This window comes from Sorex fumeus, unplaced genomic scaffold, assembly GCF_029834395.1.
Source record: "Sorex fumeus unplaced genomic scaffold, SorFum_2.1 ptg000002l, whole genome shotgun sequence".
Classification (NCBI taxonomy): domain Eukaryota; kingdom Metazoa; phylum Chordata; class Mammalia; order Eulipotyphla; family Soricidae; genus Sorex; species Sorex fumeus.
The window spans coordinates 22,224,067-22,241,791 of NW_026606059.1; the positions used below are offsets into that span (position 1 = coordinate 22,224,067).

The following is a 17,725-nucleotide window of genomic DNA, read 5'->3' on the forward strand; positions in this document are numbered from 1 at the left end:
TTGGAAGATCTGGGTGGAGGATGCTCGGCCCAAATCCGAGTAGGCTTGGAGATCTCGGCCCCGGAATAAATAAATAATAAATTTATTTAATAAAGGTAAAGGTAAAGGTAAAGGTAAAGGCCCTCCCGTTGATCGTCGATTTGCTCGAGCGGGCCCAGTAACGTCTCCATTGGAGACTTTGTTGTTACTGTGTCTGGCATATCGAATACTCTCGGTAGCTTGCCGGGCTCTCCGAGAGGGGCGGAGGAATCGAACTTGGGTCGGCCATGTTGGCCGCGTGTAAGGCGAACGCCCTACCCGCTGTGCTATCACTCAAGAGCATATTATCACAGTGATTTTTTTGTTTGATGTAGTTCTGCTTATTTATTTTTCCTCTTGTTTCTTTGTCAGTGGAGAAATGTCATTGAAAACGTTTTTAAAATAGATATGGGTTGTTTTGTCCATGCTTTTTCAATAGATTTGATGCATTTGAACCAAACATTCTGATCTTTATTTCATTTTGGCTTAACCATTGTTTACAGTATAAAATATTTGAACTAGTTTATTCTTTTGATAATTGGTGTTCTAGTAATTTTTCATTTACTTTTGCTACATTAATAGTTACTATCTTTGACTCTTTTTGTTTTAATTATAATTTTATGTGCATCTATGTAATTTTAGTTTCTTTGGAAATCTTTGAAGCTCTGGATTTAAGTACATGAGCAACACAATTTCAGGCTGGAAAATTTCTTAGCCATTATTTCTTTAATTAATATTTTTTCCACTATCCTTTTCTTCTGAAATAACTTAGATGTGAAGGTGATTTGTTTAATATTTATTTTTACTCTCCTTATTTTTTAAAAATTACTTTTACATTATCAATTCTTTTTTCTTAGTTTCCTCTACCTTGTGCTTAATTCCTTGCTTGTCTTCCACTTCTTTATACTATTGTTGAGTCCCTCTGTTGTGTTTTTTGTTGTTGTTGTTGTTCAAATATAGTATGCATTAGCTTCAGTTTGAAAGTTTTCAGTTGGATTTTTCTCAGATCTGTTGCTCTGTTTTTGTTAAAATTCTCTTTATCTGGGGCAAGAGAGATAGTACAAAGGGTAAGATGCTTGCCTAACATGAAGCTATGATGGCAAACCTGTTTAGAATCCTGGCACCACATACGATTCCCCAAGCACTGCCAAGTGTATTCCTCTTGCCAAAACATTTTTTAAAAATATTAATGTCCTCATTTTAGTGATTATTGTTTGAATTATTGTTTTGAAGTCTTTGCAAGTTCTGATTTAATGTTGGACCCTTCCTGCCTTTATCCATTCACTGATGCAGGTGAATAACTCTTCTTTATATGTCTTATGTTGCGTGAGAGTCAAGAGTAAGGGTTAAAGTATGATCATTCCTGGGCATAATTCACTTACTACTTACATTTTCAAAACAGAATATCAAACTGGTGTGGACATTTGAGCAAATAAAAGCAAAAATATCTATCTATACATGTATGTGTATAGATATGTTGTCTATACATGTGTATATGTTTTATATGTTGTATAGGTGTAGATACTTAAATATATACCTTAAATAATAAATCAAATATCAGTTTTTATGTAATATATATGACCTATTTCTTAATATTATGATAACCACTCAGTATTAAACATTTGTTTTGGTATTGACTCGACCAATCAACTTGAAGGCAAAAATGAAACCATCTCATAATTAAAAATACAGTTATACACAGAGCAAAGTTCACAGTAGTCCTTTAGTGCTTACCATTGACTGATGAAGAAATGAATGCACTGACCAATTTATAATAAATCCATAACCAATTGCCAGATATAATCAATTGGTAATTTTTAAAATATCAGCATATCCTTTCCCAATTAAATTTTAAGTTTTGTGGAATTATTTTTTTTCATCAGGTTATGTCTTTACCTGTAAATTTGGCAGTAGTCATTCGTAGTAAGAAATCTTAGAGTGATAAAGATGAACTAAGAAGTTATCTAGTGTATTTTATAGGCACATATTGTAAATAGAAAAGAGGAATTAGCAAGTTATCTAGCAAGTAAATGCTTACTTAAATTTTTATTTTTATAATTTCAGACTTGATAAAAACTGCAATGATAGTTTCAGTTATTTCCATATGCTCTTTATCTGATTACCAAAATTAGCATTTCATCTATTTCATTTCTTTGGTTCTCTCTCTCTCTCTTTCTCTCTCTCTCTCTTTGTCTCTCTCTTCTCTTCTTCCTTCCCTCCCTCTCTCTTTCCATACTTCATTCTGACATTTTTTACTGTACAATTTACAAATAAGTTCCTTATATGACACGCAACACTTAAATGTTTCTAGTTATACTTTAAATGGGTATTTATATTATTTGGAGCCACACTGAAATCAAGAAATTTTATGGATATACTACTACTATTTAAACATTAAAGCTCGATACTCATTCAAACATTAATTTTCTAATAAAATTCCAATTTACGTTATTATAAAATGGCAATTTGATGAATTTGCTTATCATAGAACCTGGCAAGTTACCAAGAGTATTTTGCCCACATGGCAAAGCCTGGCAAGCTACCTGTGACGTATTCGCTATGCCAAACACAGTAACAATAAGTCTCACAATGGAGACTTTACTGGGCCCGCTAGAGCAAATTGATGAACAACGGGAGGACAGTGGAGTGCTACAGGGTATGTTTATTATCACTGTTTATGAAACAGTTTCTCCTGTTTAATTGATTCATATGATTCATCTTTTATGAATCTACATTTTTGAAGCGTGCTGGCCGTTTTCTAGAATTCCTTCAGTTTGTGCTCATCTATATTTTCTTATTGCTGGATTTGAGTCATGCTTTTGGTAGAAAAAAAGTGGCATTTTGCTACATTTTAGTGTATTATACAAAACACAGGCGATAATTATCACTTATTATTGAGCAATATCATACTTGAAGTTTGAAAAACATTTTCTTTTTATACTTCATTTTCATTTGTGGAAATTTGTATGGAATGACAGTAATGAGACAGGCACTACAGATATAATAAGTTGAAAAAAAGTTTCAGAATAAGTTGTCAAATAATAGTATAACTAAGGAAAGATCCACATAAGTAGTGAACTTTAGCATGGTGTGGATAATGAAAGAGTGAAAAATAGGATAAAGAAGGACGTTTTATAAAAGGATACCTAAAAACATGGAATTTGTAACCTTATAAAATTGGTTATATGAGTCTTTCCTATTTAGATAGACACTGAAATATCTATGGTGCATATAAATCAGTTTATTATCAGTTGTTCTGTAAATTAAAATTAATAAAACTATTACCAGAAGGCTTTATTTTTCAAAAATTTATGATAAATCCTTGAATTTACAATGGTACACTAAACTCATAGAATATACTTTACATTGTCTTCTCTTTCCAAAATGAGTTAGAGTGTGTGTTTTTTGTATCCATGTACTTAATATGATTAAATATAGTTCCGCTGTGCGTCACTATTGCTGGCTAAATTATATATTTATTTTTTAACCAGTTAAAATTAATCAACGCCAAATTATTTGCCAATGGACCATACCTGATCCTTTGTATTTCTAATGTAACATTCCACTCTCTATTCTAGAGTTACTATCTAATTTAGACTCTAGATTAATCTACAGTCTACAGAAGTACTCATAAAAATCAAAACGTATATTAAAAGCAAGTAACTGCTTTAACATTCCATTATTTAATGAGTTCAAGGTCTTAAGATCTGAATGAAAAGCATATTGTATCTTAAAAATTTGGTAATATTGTTAGCAGAGAATGTCTCCTTTTTATGGCATAATTGTATCTGATTATTCCTGAAGTTTGAAATAAAAGAGCAACACAATCCTGCAATTACAGTACAATTGTACCTGAAATCTTAGAAGTTCAGTCAGAGCTCTGTAACTTACAACTTATAACTACCAGAGTGGGTACTTTCCATATGCATTTAGTTAATCTGTTGCACATTACTGTATTCCTTAATAGATATGTGAGCTGCAGTGAAATGCATAGTTCAGTAACTAAGGTTAAGCTTTCAAAAGTTACACTCTTCTAAAGACTAAGTTAAAAAATCACAAAGGTGAAAGGTTTTAAGGTATTTAATTTCCTTTACTGCCTTAAAAATAGGAAATAGAACAAACACGATACATTTTATTAATCACATAGTTTAAGTCAATGCATTACGTACAAAGGAATGTGAAATGTCAGATTCGATCAAATAAATGCTTGTAAAATAAACCATTTCACCACATGACCATATTTAAATCATAGCACAGTCAGATAAGTGCACACACATTCAAATAGCTTATGTGTAGCTACTTGACTCTTTAATTATTGAAATGGAAATATTGACTTTCATTTATGATGATTCAGACAGACCATGCCTTCATATAAATGCTTATTTCTGGCTTTGACTTGTTATATATTTTAAAGTATTATATATACGTACATATATATCAAAGAGTAGTAAGAATTCTTCAATCTCTGAAAATTTTTTAGATTTTTTAGGTGGTGAGACATCGAATCAGTAGCGAACTCCCAGTTTAAAACATGTGCTTGAATACTTAAGGAAATGAAAAATTAATTCTTTATCTCAAGGTTCAGTATATTTCTAAAGGCCTTCAAATTTATTATTATTATAAGTATATACATATACATTATATGCTTTTTCTCTTTAAATTCATCCTTTATTCCTGACTCACTACATTTGCATTTTTCTAGTATGTATGCATTCGTGAATCCAGCCAATACTTGCTATCTATCCTTTTCTTAACATTATTCTAGGTGCAAAGGGCTGGAGTGATAGCACAGCAGTAGGGCGTTTGCCTTGCACGCAGCCAACATGGCCAACCCGAGTTCGATTCCTCTGCCCCTCTCGGAGAGCCCGGCAAGCTATGGAGAGTATCTTGCCTGCACGGCAGAGCCTGGCAAGCTCCCTGTGACGTATTCGATATTCGATATGCCAAACACAGTAACAACGAAGTCTCCAATGGAGACGTTACTGGGCCCGCTCGAGCAAACTGATGAACAATGGGAGGGCCTTTACCTTTACCTTTACCTATTCTAGGTGCTAGTTTATAGTACAGAGTGATATTGAAGTCAATCAATTTTTCTACTTTGCTAACACTGCTAAAATATTGCCTAACATTCAAGCAAACATGATTAAACATTGAAAATCAACATCATATGTACTACACTGGACAGTTTACCTCTAAATATCTGACTTCTACTATTCTATTTTCAGCATTGTCTTGATTTTGCCACTATTTCCCTTGTTTTATGATAACTACTAACTGATCTTATGGTTGAAATGCTTATTTTTGGTTTTAGTTTACTGCTCACTTTCACCACATGCCATATATGAGTGAAATGAATGCATTTATTGCCTTCCTCTTCCACTAGCACAATACTTTCTAGCTCTGTATTGTTATAAGTGACAGTTGATCTTTTATTGTGACTCAGTAATATTACGTTGTGTTCATTTAACACATCCTTAGCTAATCATGTCTCCATGGGCATTTAGGTTGATCCCAGCTCTTGGCTATTTATTGGCTAAATAATGCTTCAATAAATAGAGGGGAGTGCATGCATATCTTCAAATTGAAGTTTTTTTGTTTGTTTGTTAATTTTTTAAATTTTTTTTCTTTTTGTTTTTCGGGTCACACTTGGCGATGCACAGGGGTTACTCCTGGCTCTGCACTCAGGAGTTACTCCTGGCGGTGCTCAGGGTACCATATGGGATGCTGGGAATCGAACCTGGGTTGGCCGTGTGCAAGGCAAACGCCCTACCCGCTGTGCTATCTCTCCAGCCCCTGTTTGTTAATTTTTTATGGGAAGATGTTGGTGGGGATGAAGTGTAATGTATGCAATTTTTAACTATTTTAGAAGTTTCTGTTTTATCATTGGGCTGGAGCAATAGCACAGCAGGTAGGGCGTTTGCCTTGCAAGTGGCCGATATGGCCAACCCGAGTTTGATTCCTCCGCCCTTCTTGGAGAGCCTGGAAAGCTACCGAGAGTATCTTGCCCGCATGGCAAAGCCTGGCAGGCTACCTGTGACATATTTGATATGCCAAACACAGTAACAAGAAGTCTCACAATGGAGACATTACTGGGCCCGCTCAAGCAAATTGATGAACCATGAGAGGACAGTGACAGTGACAGTGACAGTGACAGTTTTATCATCTCCCTTGAACCTACCCTATCTTAATAATATTCTTATGATGAATAGGGATTGCACACATGGTTAGTGAGTTGTGGTTCTTGCACATTTAGTCATTATGTTCACAAGTGTTGTATATCAGGCTGTTGTGTTAATACTCTTAGCTACAGTGCTCATCAGGGATTTCAGTCTTTAGTTGTGGTGCTATGTACACTCATAGTGTTTGCTGCACAGCAGTGAGTTATTCATGCAGGTTCTCCTCAGAGTGACATTTCCTGCAAGGCCTTCACACTCTTGGGTGCAGTGTTTTCACATTTTTAGAGTGCTTGCTGTAAGCATGCATTTTCCATTGTGTTAGCATTCATACCAGCTTTGGTGTGCCTGATAATCACCTACAGCTCAAGGGACAGCAGATAGCAGAGCCTGTCCTAGGCACCAGAGTTCCCAGGCATTGAACTTATTGTTCCATTCATGCAAGGCAGACATAGTACTCACTCAGCGAACTTGCGGCTGCCTGAAACTTGTTTTTTAACTTGTTGAATGATCTTCCTACTGCTTTACAAAAAGTCCTCACCACTTATATTGCCATTAACAGTGAATTCAGGATTCCCTTATTACCTCACCTTCTCCAATATTTGCACATTTTATTATTTGGATAGAGTCATTCTCACAGCTTCAAGATAAGGTATCATTGTTGTTCTGGTGTGCATTTTAATAAAAGATGAACATTTTTTGGTTCATTAGACTTCTGTGAAGTATCTATTTTTTAATTAACTTTTTGTTGAGTCTATGAGATCTATGTAGATTTTGAATATCAATCTCTTGTCTGATGTACATACATATCCTTACACAAATCCTTGTATTACTTCTGGATCTGTGCTCAGGGATCACTTCTGGTGGTGTTCAGGAGTCAATATGCAGTGCCAGGGATATGTATCTACATCTGACAATTTTCCTCATTAATTAGGATGCATGGGTTGTTTGTTGTTGCTGTTGTTGTTGTTTGTTTTAGTTTCAGTTGGTCTCCACTCCCTGAGACACATTTCTTAGCCTAATGCTAAAGAGAATTTCCCCCCTGCATTCTTCTGTATTTTTTGTGTGTCGCATTTTTAATTTAATTCAAATTTAATTTTATGATTAGTTTTTGGTTTGGAGACTACACCCATCAGTTCTTAGGCTTACTCGAGGATCACTACTGATATGACTCAGGGCACCAATACAGTAAATGGAACCACCTACTTGCTGCACTGTCTCTCCAGCCCTATTTCAAATTTTGACATAGGAATCCCATTAATAAAATAAAGTCAATAACTCTTTGGATTTATTCTGTGAATAATGCTAGGTAGTAGTCTTGTTTATTATTCTCCATATCACAGTACAGTTTTCCAAAGTGATTTATTGATGAGTTTTTCTTTGCTAAATTTTAAGTTCTTGACTTAACTGACATACATTAGTTGTCCATTTATGTTTGGTTTTATTTCTGGGCTCTCAATTCCACTTCAAATATATATTTGTCTGCTATTATGGCTTGCCATGAAGAAAAATGTGTATAAAATAATGGTGAATAGGACTATGCTATTTTATTCACTATTGTTTGTAGAATTCTTTGAAACCAGAGTAAGTGATACATTGGGTATTTTCTATTTCCCCCCCTCAAGACTACTTTTGCTACTATGAGTCTTTAGAGTGAAATAAATTACATAATCTGTTTTCTTTTTATGTGAAGAACATTATTATAATTTATATTTTTTGTTTCATTTTTTTTCTTTTAGGAATAAAGTCAGCAGTATCCTTGTATTACTTCTGGATCTATGCTCAAGGATCACTCCTGGTGGTGTTCAGGAGATAATATGCAGTGCCAGGGATTGAACCAGGATCAGCCATATGTGACAAGTACTTTAACCCCTATACTACGTCTGGTCATACCGTTGGTTTTTCTACCAGAGGTGTATCAATTCTATAAATTGTTTAGTTAGCATAGGTATTTATTTTAACAACTTTTATACTTGTAATTCAATGAGCATGGAATTTCTCCGTTTCTATTTTCTTCTGGTTTTTTTTTCTCAACAATGTATATTTTCCCAGTATTCTAGTCTTTTCATTCTTGGGTTAAATGTATCCTGAGAAATCTATTATTTTTATTAAATAATAAGAGGCTCGGGCTGGAGCCATAGCACAGCAGGTAGGGCATTGCCTTGCATGCAGCCAAGATGGCCGACCCGAGTTCGATTGCTCTGCCCCTCTCAGAGAGCCCGGAAAGCTACCGAGAGTATCTCGGCCGCCCAGCAAAGCCTGGCAAGCTCCCCGTGATGTATTCGATATTGCCAAACACAGTAACAATTGTCACAATGGAGATGCTACTGGGCCCGCTTGAGAAAATCGATGAACAACGGGAGGACAGTGACAGTAATTAAATAGATATATCGTGTCATCAGCAAATAGTGAAAATTTTACTTTCATCATTCCGATTTGGATTGCTTTTGTATCCTTTCCACGTCAAATTTCTGTTACCTTTATTTGAATAGCCACGATGAGTTTGTTTAGTGCATAGTTTGCATTTGGGACAACATTGGTAGATTTCCTCTCAAAGGTCATGAATCTGAGAGTCCATACTCTCTTCACTGTCCATATCCTTCAAGAGATCTGTACCAATATTAAAATATGAGGGAGGGAGATTTTCAACTATTGGCCCATTAATCACAGTATAAAACTATTTTGTTAAGTTTCAGTTGGTGCATCCTAACGCTAGCCTGCTCCTGGTGCTGCTCTGGAACTATAAAAATGTTGAAGATCACTGGAGTTTTTTCCTGTCGCTCCTAACTAATGTCCTGACCTCTTTGCAGCATCCCAGCTATCTTGTACGAATTTCAGTTGGATTAAGAGCGGGTGCCTCCTCACCGGTTCTACTTTTCTTCCTTCAGGACCCGCAGGTGAAACAGCTGCCCTGCGTTTGTCCCTCCTGACCCTGAACACAACCTCCAGGCATTTCTGAGAGCTAAACTTGAATTAAGTGTGAGTTTCCTTCATGTGCCCTTAGGCACAGTCTGTGTTGATCTGTGAGCTGGAAGACTCACTCAAAGTTGTGCTACTCTAGGAATTGTTAGTTGTTCCTCTTGGCTCAGAAACTACAAATATTCCTTAATTATTATTACTATTATTTTTGGATTGCATCTTGTGCCCTCTTGTTCTTAAGGAATTTAAATTCTGTATTTGGTGGAGTCAAAACTTCATCTTCGTTTTTCGGGACAGATGAACTTCACATATTGTACTCATATGGAGAGACAGAATAATTTTGCCCATCATCTGTTTGAAGTGTGAACTTTTTAAAAAATTTTAGTCACTGTGAATTTCAAAAGTTATGCATAATTAGATCTCAGGCATATAATATTTCAACACCCATCCCTATGCCAGAGTCCACCTCCCTCCCCACCTCCCCACCCCACCCACCCACTTGTCTCTATGAGAGGAGCTTTTTAAAACTTTTTCAATAAGTCTTTTCACAGTTGTTTACAATCTGTTGCTGATAGTTTCATTGTAACACTTGACTTCCATTCAACCCTGCGGTCCCTCCTCGTCAATAATTTCATCTAACACTGTTGCAGTCCCTTCTGAGACCTATTCCTACAGCCCACAAGTGGTGTGCTTCCTGTTGAACCTTTTTGCCAGAAATAAAAGTAACTGCACTTTTCCTTTTATTAGTGAAACACCATGAGGTACAGTATAGACTTACAAATATTTGTGCTTGGGTTTCTGTTATACAATGATCAAGTACCCATTCCTCCACCAGCGCCCATCCTGCACCACCACGGGTCCCAGCATCCCTCCCACCCCCCATCCTCCCCATCCCACCCTGCCTCTGTGGCAGGGCATTCCCCCTTGTTCTCTCTCTCTTCCTTTGAATCCTGTGTTTTGCAAGAGAGGCATTGAGCAGCAGTCATGTTTGGTCTATAGTCTACTTTCAGCACGCTTCTCCCACCCTGGGAGGATCCTCACAACACCCTTTATTTGTGCTCTCTTCTCTATCTGAGCTTCCTTTTCCCCTAGCACGTGTGGCTGGACTCCAAGTCATGGAGCAAAATTCCTGGAACTATTCTCAGCCACTCCTGGGTGTTACTCTCCCATTTTGTTGCTTTTTGTTCCCCAGATGAATGCAATCTTTCTGTGTCTATTCCGCTCTTTCTGACTCATTTCATTTAACATGATACTTTCCATGTTGTACCACTTGTATGTAAATTTCATGACTTCATCTTTTCTAACAGCTACCTAGTACTCCATTGTGTAAATGTACCAAAGTTTCTTTATCCAGTCATCTGTTCTCGGGCACTCAGGCTTTTTCCAGATTCTGGCTATTATAAAGAGTGCTGTAATGAACAAACAATTGCAGATGTCACTTCGACTATACTTTTTTGCTTCTCTGGGATATATTCCCAGGAGTGGTATTGCTGGGTCAAATGGGAGATCAAATTCTAATTTTTTGAGAATTGTCCATACTGTTTTCCTAAAGGGTTGAACCAGTCGGCATTCCCACCAGCAGTGAAGGAGGGTTCTTTTCTCACCACATCCGCGCCAGCACTGGTTGCTTTTGTTCTTGTGAATGTAGGCCAGTATCTGTCGTGTGAAATGATATCTCACTGTTGTTTTGATCTGCATCTCTCTGATGATTAGTGTGTTTCAGTTTTTTTTCTAGAAGATACTGCTGGCCTTTTACAATAGATCTTATCTTCTCTCAAATACCTGCATGGTCAACTTAGTGTTCCTATATATCACGGTCCTATCGTTGTTCATCAATTTGCTTGAGTGGGCCCAGTAACATCTCTATCATGAGACTTATTGTTACTGTGTTTGGCATATTGAATACATCACGGGTAGCTTGCCAGGCTTTGCTGTGCAGGCAAGATACTCTTGGTAGCTTGCTGGGGTCTCCGAGAGGGGCTGAGGAATCAAACCCGGCTCAGGCGGGCCGGCTGCGCGCAAAGCAAATGTCCTAACGCTGTGCGAAGAATATTTCTTGTCGTATCTGAATTACTTGCCCAGTATTATTTAAGAATATAATTCAGTGTGATTTAAGATTACATGCAATCTTTTCAACCCCTGAGCTGCGCGGGACAGGCACGGAGGCCCAGCTCTGGGCAACAAAGCTGAACGGCTCCAATTCCAAACAGGTACAGCCCGCCTCCAAGGGCCTGGGACCCTTTCTGGGCATGCGTACCTAGATCCAGCCCCCAGAAAGCCGGTTTTCAACCCCTGAGCTGCGCGGGACGGGCACGGAGGCCCAGCTCTGGGCAACAAAGCTGAATGGCTCCAATTCCAAACAGGTACAGCCCGCCTCCAAGGGCCTGGGACCCTTTCTGGGCATGCGTACCTAGATCCAGCCCCCAGAAAGCCGGTTTTCAACCCCTGAGCTGCGTGGGACGGGCACGGAGGCCCAGCTCTGGGCAACAAAGCTGAACGGCTCCAATTCCAAACTCGAGACGTTCCCAACTCCTCGCCCAGTGCCAGGGACTCCTTCCGGAGCCGCGGCCACTAACGCGGCTGCGAAATATTTTCCCACTACGTATGCCATAGGAACCATAAGCTGCCTTCTTAGATGGAAACTTCTCTATTTTATCTCAGCCACTAGAAACACAGTAGCCAATAACTCATAAGCCTATCTTAACTCACACTGCATATCAAGCAGAATAGTAACAGTGAACGTGAAGGACCAAACCACACCTCTCACAATGGTAAAGCAACGCAAAAGCCCACCAAGCTTTCATATTGAAGAGTCTAGCCCAGATGACACCAACAGTATTGTAGTGTTAGACAACCTCTCTGACAAGGAATTCAGGAGGGAGCTACTTAGGATGCTTAGGGAATTAAAAGAAACAATGGAAAGCAATGCCAATAGAAGACAAGAGGATCTGAAGGCAGAAATGAGGAAAATGCAATCAGAAATATCAGACCTGAAAAATCTCGTAGGCGAATTGAAAAGCTCAGTGGAAGGCCTCAGCAGCAGAGTAACAGCGGCTGAGAACAGAATCAGTGAACTCGAAGATGAAGTTCAGAGACTCTCCAGAAAAGAGCAGAAAATGGAAAAGAGACTCACAATTCAGGAACAGATGGCAAGAGAAGATCGTTATGAAGCACAAGAGGGGTAACATAAGAATTATTGAAGTCCCAGAGGGACAGGAAGAAAACCTTGATGAAGAAGAAACTGTCAAAGACATCATTGCTACAACGTTTCCAGAGCTGAAGGAAACTTGTGACCACATTCAGGAGGCCCGAAGGGTACCAGCTAGAAGAAATCCGAATAAAAATACCCCAAGGCACATTCTGATCAAAATGACCAAAACCTTAGACAGAGACAAAATTCTGAAAGCAGCAAGATCGAAGAAAGAAATCTCTTACAAAGGAGCATCCTTAAAATTCACAGCTGATTTTTCTGATGAAACCCTCATGGCCCGAAAATAGTGGTGGGACATAGTGAAAAAACTCAATGAAATAAATGCCTCTCCAAAAATACATTACCCAGCGAGACTCTCATTCATAATAGAAGGAACAAGACACAGTTTCACAGACAAACAACAGCTCAGGAACTTCATAGACTCAAAACCATGGTTACAAGAACAACTAAATGGGCTACTTTAAGGCAAGAAAGGCCCCTCAAATAAACCAAATTTTAAAAGAACAATGGGACAAAATCCCATAACAATAATCTCTCTCAATGTCAATGGGCTAAACGCACCAATTAAAAGACATAGAGTGGCAGGATGGATTAGAAAATTGAACCCAACATTCTGCTGCCTGCAAGAAACACATCTCAATAGTCAAAGAAAACACAGACTCAGAGTCAAAGGCTGGAAAACAATCCTACAGGCAAACAGCTCCCATAAAAAAAGCTGGGTAGCCATCCTAATATCAGACCACATCGATTTCAGAGTGAGGAAGGTCATAAGAGACAGTGAAGGCCATTTCTTATTGATCAAAGGATCTGTAAAACAGGAAGAACTTACAATAATAAATGTATATGCACCTAATGTGAGACCAGCAAAGTACTTAAAACAACTACTCATAGATTTGGAAAAAGACATCAATAGCAACACAATACTAGTGGGAGACTTCACCACTGCTTTGTCACCTCTTGATAGATCAACCAGACTCAAGCTTAGCAAGGACATACTTCATTTGAGGGAAACAATGGAAGAAAGGGACTTAGTAGATATATATAGGACACTTCATCCACAAAAAGCTGAATACACATTCTTCTCAAGCGTACATGGAACATTCTCCAAGATAGACCACATGCTGAGCCACAAAACATGCCTCCATAAAATTAAGAAGATAGAGATTGTATCAACAATCTTCTCAGACCATAATGCGCTGAAATTAGAAGTAAATCACACACAAAAACAGAAAACTAAATCAAACACCTGGAAATTAAACAGTGCACTACTGAACAACGAGTGGATTAGACAGGAAATCAAAGAGAAAATGAAAAGATTCCTAGAAACGAATGAAAATGAGAACACGAGTTACCAAAACTTATGGGACACAGCAAATGCTGTGTTAAGAGGAAAGTTTACAGCTCTACAAGCATTCCTCAGGAAGGAGCAGCGAGCACACATAAGTAACCTAACCTCACAGCTTAAGAGCTTGGAGAAGGACCAAAAAAAGGAGCACAACCCGAACATGAGAAAGGAAATAATAAAACTCAGAGCAGAGATTAATGAGATGGAAACCCAAAAAACAATCCGAAAGATCAATGAAACCAAAAGCTGGTTCTTCGAGAAAATTAACAAGATCGATAAGCCTCTAGCAAAACTCACAAAGAAAGGGAGAGAGAAAACCCTAATAAACCAAATCAGAAATGAAAAGGGGGTCATTACAACAGAAACCACAGAAATTCAGAGGATCCTCAGGGAGTACTTTGAGAAGCTTTATGCCACGGAACATCAAAACCTCGAGGAAATGGATAAATTCCTAGACTCCTACAGACTCCCAAGGCTGAACCAAGAAGACCTGGAATACCTGAACAGACCTAATACCATCAAGGAAATTGAAACGGTAATAAAAAGTCTCCCCAAGCACAAAAGTCCTGGCCCGGATGGATTCACTAGTGAATTCTTCCAAATCTTTAAAGAGGACTTGCTCCCAATGCTCTTTAAGCTTTTCCACGAAATTGAAATATCAAAAACACTTCCGAACAGTTTCTACGAAGCAAATATCACACTGATACCAAAAGCAAACAGAGATACCACAAAGAAAGAGAATTACAGGCCGAAATCCCTGATGAACACAGATGCAAAGATCCTCAACAAACTACTAGCAAACAGAATCCAACTACTCATCAAAAAGATCATACACCATGACCAAGTAGGATTCATCCCAGGGATGCAAGGATGGTTTAACATTCGAAAATCAATCAACATAATCCATCATATCAACAAAAGAAAAGATAAAAAGCATATGATTATATCAATAGATGCAGAGAAAGCATTTGACAAGATCCAGCACCCCTTTATGATGAAAACCCTAGCCAAAATGGGTATAGAGGGGACCTTCCTCAACATAATTAAAGCCATCTACCACAAGCCTACAGCAAGCATCATCCTCAATGGGGAAAAACTGAGAGCCTTCCCTCTAAGATCAGGGACGAGACAGGGATGCCCACTCTCTCCACTTCTGTTCAATATAGTACTGGAAGTACTTGCAATAGCGATTAGGCAAGAAAAAGATATTAAGGGCATTCAGGTAGGAAAGGAAGAAATCAAGCTCTCACTATTCGCAGATGATATGATACTCTACTTAGAGAACCCAATAACCTCCACCAAAAAACTCCTAGAAACAATAGACTCGTATAGTAAAGTTGCAGGTTATAAAATCAATACCCAAAAGTCCATGGCTTTCCTATACGCAAACAGTGAGAGAGAAGAAAGCAACATGAAAAAAACAATCCCGTTCACAATTGTGCCCCAGAAAATCAAGTACCTAGGAATCAGCTTAACTAAGGAAGTAAAAGACCTGTACAAAGAAAACTACAAAACGCTACTTCAGGAAATAAAAGAGGGCATGAGGAAATTGAAAGATATCCCCTGCTCATGGGTCGGGAGACTTAACGTTGTCAAAATGGCAATACTACCGAAAGCATTGTATAAATTCAATGCAATCCCTATAAGGATACCCATGACATTCTTCAAAGAAATGGAGCAAACACTCCTGAAATTTATATGGAACAATAAGCCGCCACGAATAGCTAAAGCAATTCTTGGAAAAAAGAAAATGGGAGGAATCAACCTCCCTAACTTCAAACTGTACTACAAAGCAGTAATAATTAAAACAGCATGGTACTGGAACAAAGGCAGAACTGCAGACCAATGGAACAGGGTTGAATACACTGACATCTCCCCTCAATCATATGATCATCTAATATTTGATAAAGGTGAAAGTAATGTGAAGTGGAGTAAGGAAAGCCTCTTTAATAAATTGTGTTGGCATCATTGGACGGCTACATGCAAAACATAGGCTCAGAACTCTGCCTAACACCATGTACAAAAGTAAGATCAAAGTGGATTAAAGACCTCAACATCAGACCAGAAACCATAAGGTACATTGAAGATAAAGTTGGCAAAACCCTCCATGATATTGAAGCTAATGGTATCTTCAAAGATGCTACACCACTGGCCAAGCAAGTGAAAACAGAGATAGATAAATGGGACTATCTTAAACTAAGAAGCTTCTGCACCTCCAAAGAAACAGTGACCAAAATACAAAGAATATCTACAGAATGGGAAAGGATATTCGCCGAATACACATCTGACAAGGGGTTGATATCCAGGATATACAAAATACTGGTTAAACTCCACAAGAAGAAAACATCCAACCCCATCCAAAAATGGGGCAATGAAATGAACAGAAACTTTCTCAAAGAAGAAATCCGAATGGCAAAAAAGCACATGAGAAAATGCTCTACATCATTAATCATCAGAGAGATGCAGATCAAAACCACAATGAGATACCATCTCACACCTCAGAGACTGGCCCACATTTAAAAGAACAAAAGAAACCGATGCTGGCGTGGATGTGGCGAGAAAGGGACACTCCTTCACTGTTGGTGGGAATGTCCACTGGTTCAGCCCTTCTGGACAACAGTATGGAGGATTCTCAAAAAATTAGAAATTGAGCTCCCATTTGACCCAGCAATACCACTCCTGGGAATATATCCCAGACAGGCAAAAATGTATAGTCGAAGTGACATCTGCACTTGTTTGTTCATTGCAGCACTCTTTACAATAGCCAGAAACTGGAAGAAACCTGAATGCCCAAGGACAGATGACTGGTTACATAAACTTTGGTACATCTACACAATGGAGTACTATGTAGCTGTTAGAAAAGATGAAGTCATGAAATTTACATACAAGTGGTACAACATGGAAAGTATCATGCTAAGCGAAATGAGTCAGAAAGAGAGGGATAGACATAGAAAGATTGCATTCATCTGGGGGATATAAAGTAACAAAGTATGAGATTAATACCCAAGAATAGCTGAGATCAGTACCAGGATGATTACTCCATAACTTAGAGGCCAGCCGGGTATCCTAGAGGAAAGGGCAGTTCAGATAGAGAAGGGAGCACCAAATAAAGGATGTTTGGAGGATCCTCCCAGGAAGGGAGATGCATGTCGAAAGTAGACTATGGACTGAACATGTTTGCCACTCAATGCCTCTTTTGCAGACCACAACACCCAAACGGAGAGAGAGAACACAGGGGATTGCCCTGCCACAGAGGCAGGGGGGGATGGGGGGATGGGGGTGGGAGGGATATTATCCATGGTGGTGAAAAACGGGCACTAGTGGAGGGATGGGTATCTGATCATTGTATAATTGAAACCCAAGCACAAAAAATTGTAAATCTACAACTGTAAAAAAAAAAAATTTAAAAAAATTTAAAAAAAAAGATTACATGCATTGATTTTCATAGTTGTATGCTAACCTAAATCAATATATTTTATCATATTTTATTCACAACTTTAATTTTATTGGACTTATTGTATAAGGCCCTCCTGATGATCATCGATTTGCTCGAGCGGGCCCAGTAACGTCTCCATTGGAGACTTTGTTTTTACTGTGTCTGGCATATCGAATACTCTGGGTAGCTTGCCGGGCTCTCTGAGAGGGGCGGAGGAATCGAGCTCGGGTCGGCCATGTTGGCCGCTTGTAAGGCGAACGCCCTACCCGCTGTGCTATCACTCCAGCCCAAATAACAAACTTTAGATTAATATTTAAATTCAAATTTTTTGTAGGACCAAAGAGAGTACAGAGGGGAAGACACTTGCCTTGCATGGGGCCAACATGAATTTAATATCTGGCACCACATACGGTATCCCAAGTTTTGCTAAGACTGATCCTTAAGGAGAGAGAGAAATAAACCCTGAATACTGCCAGATGTGGCCCCAAAAGCAAAATAAACAAAATGAAATAAAATTTTAAAAAGCGTATTATACATTTCTTAATAGTCTACCAGTGTTTAGTCTACCAGAAAGGTGGCTATGTCTTCTATGTCTTAACATTTAGTTGTATACACATATTAAC

General features: G+C 38.3%; 1 pseudogene; it reads right to left on the minus strand.

Moving 5' to 3' along the window:
• The window catches only part of LOC130021949 (polyadenylate-binding protein 2-like), a 79,098-nt pseudogene that overhangs the window by 49,189 nt on the left and 12,184 nt on the right, over positions 1-17,725 (minus strand).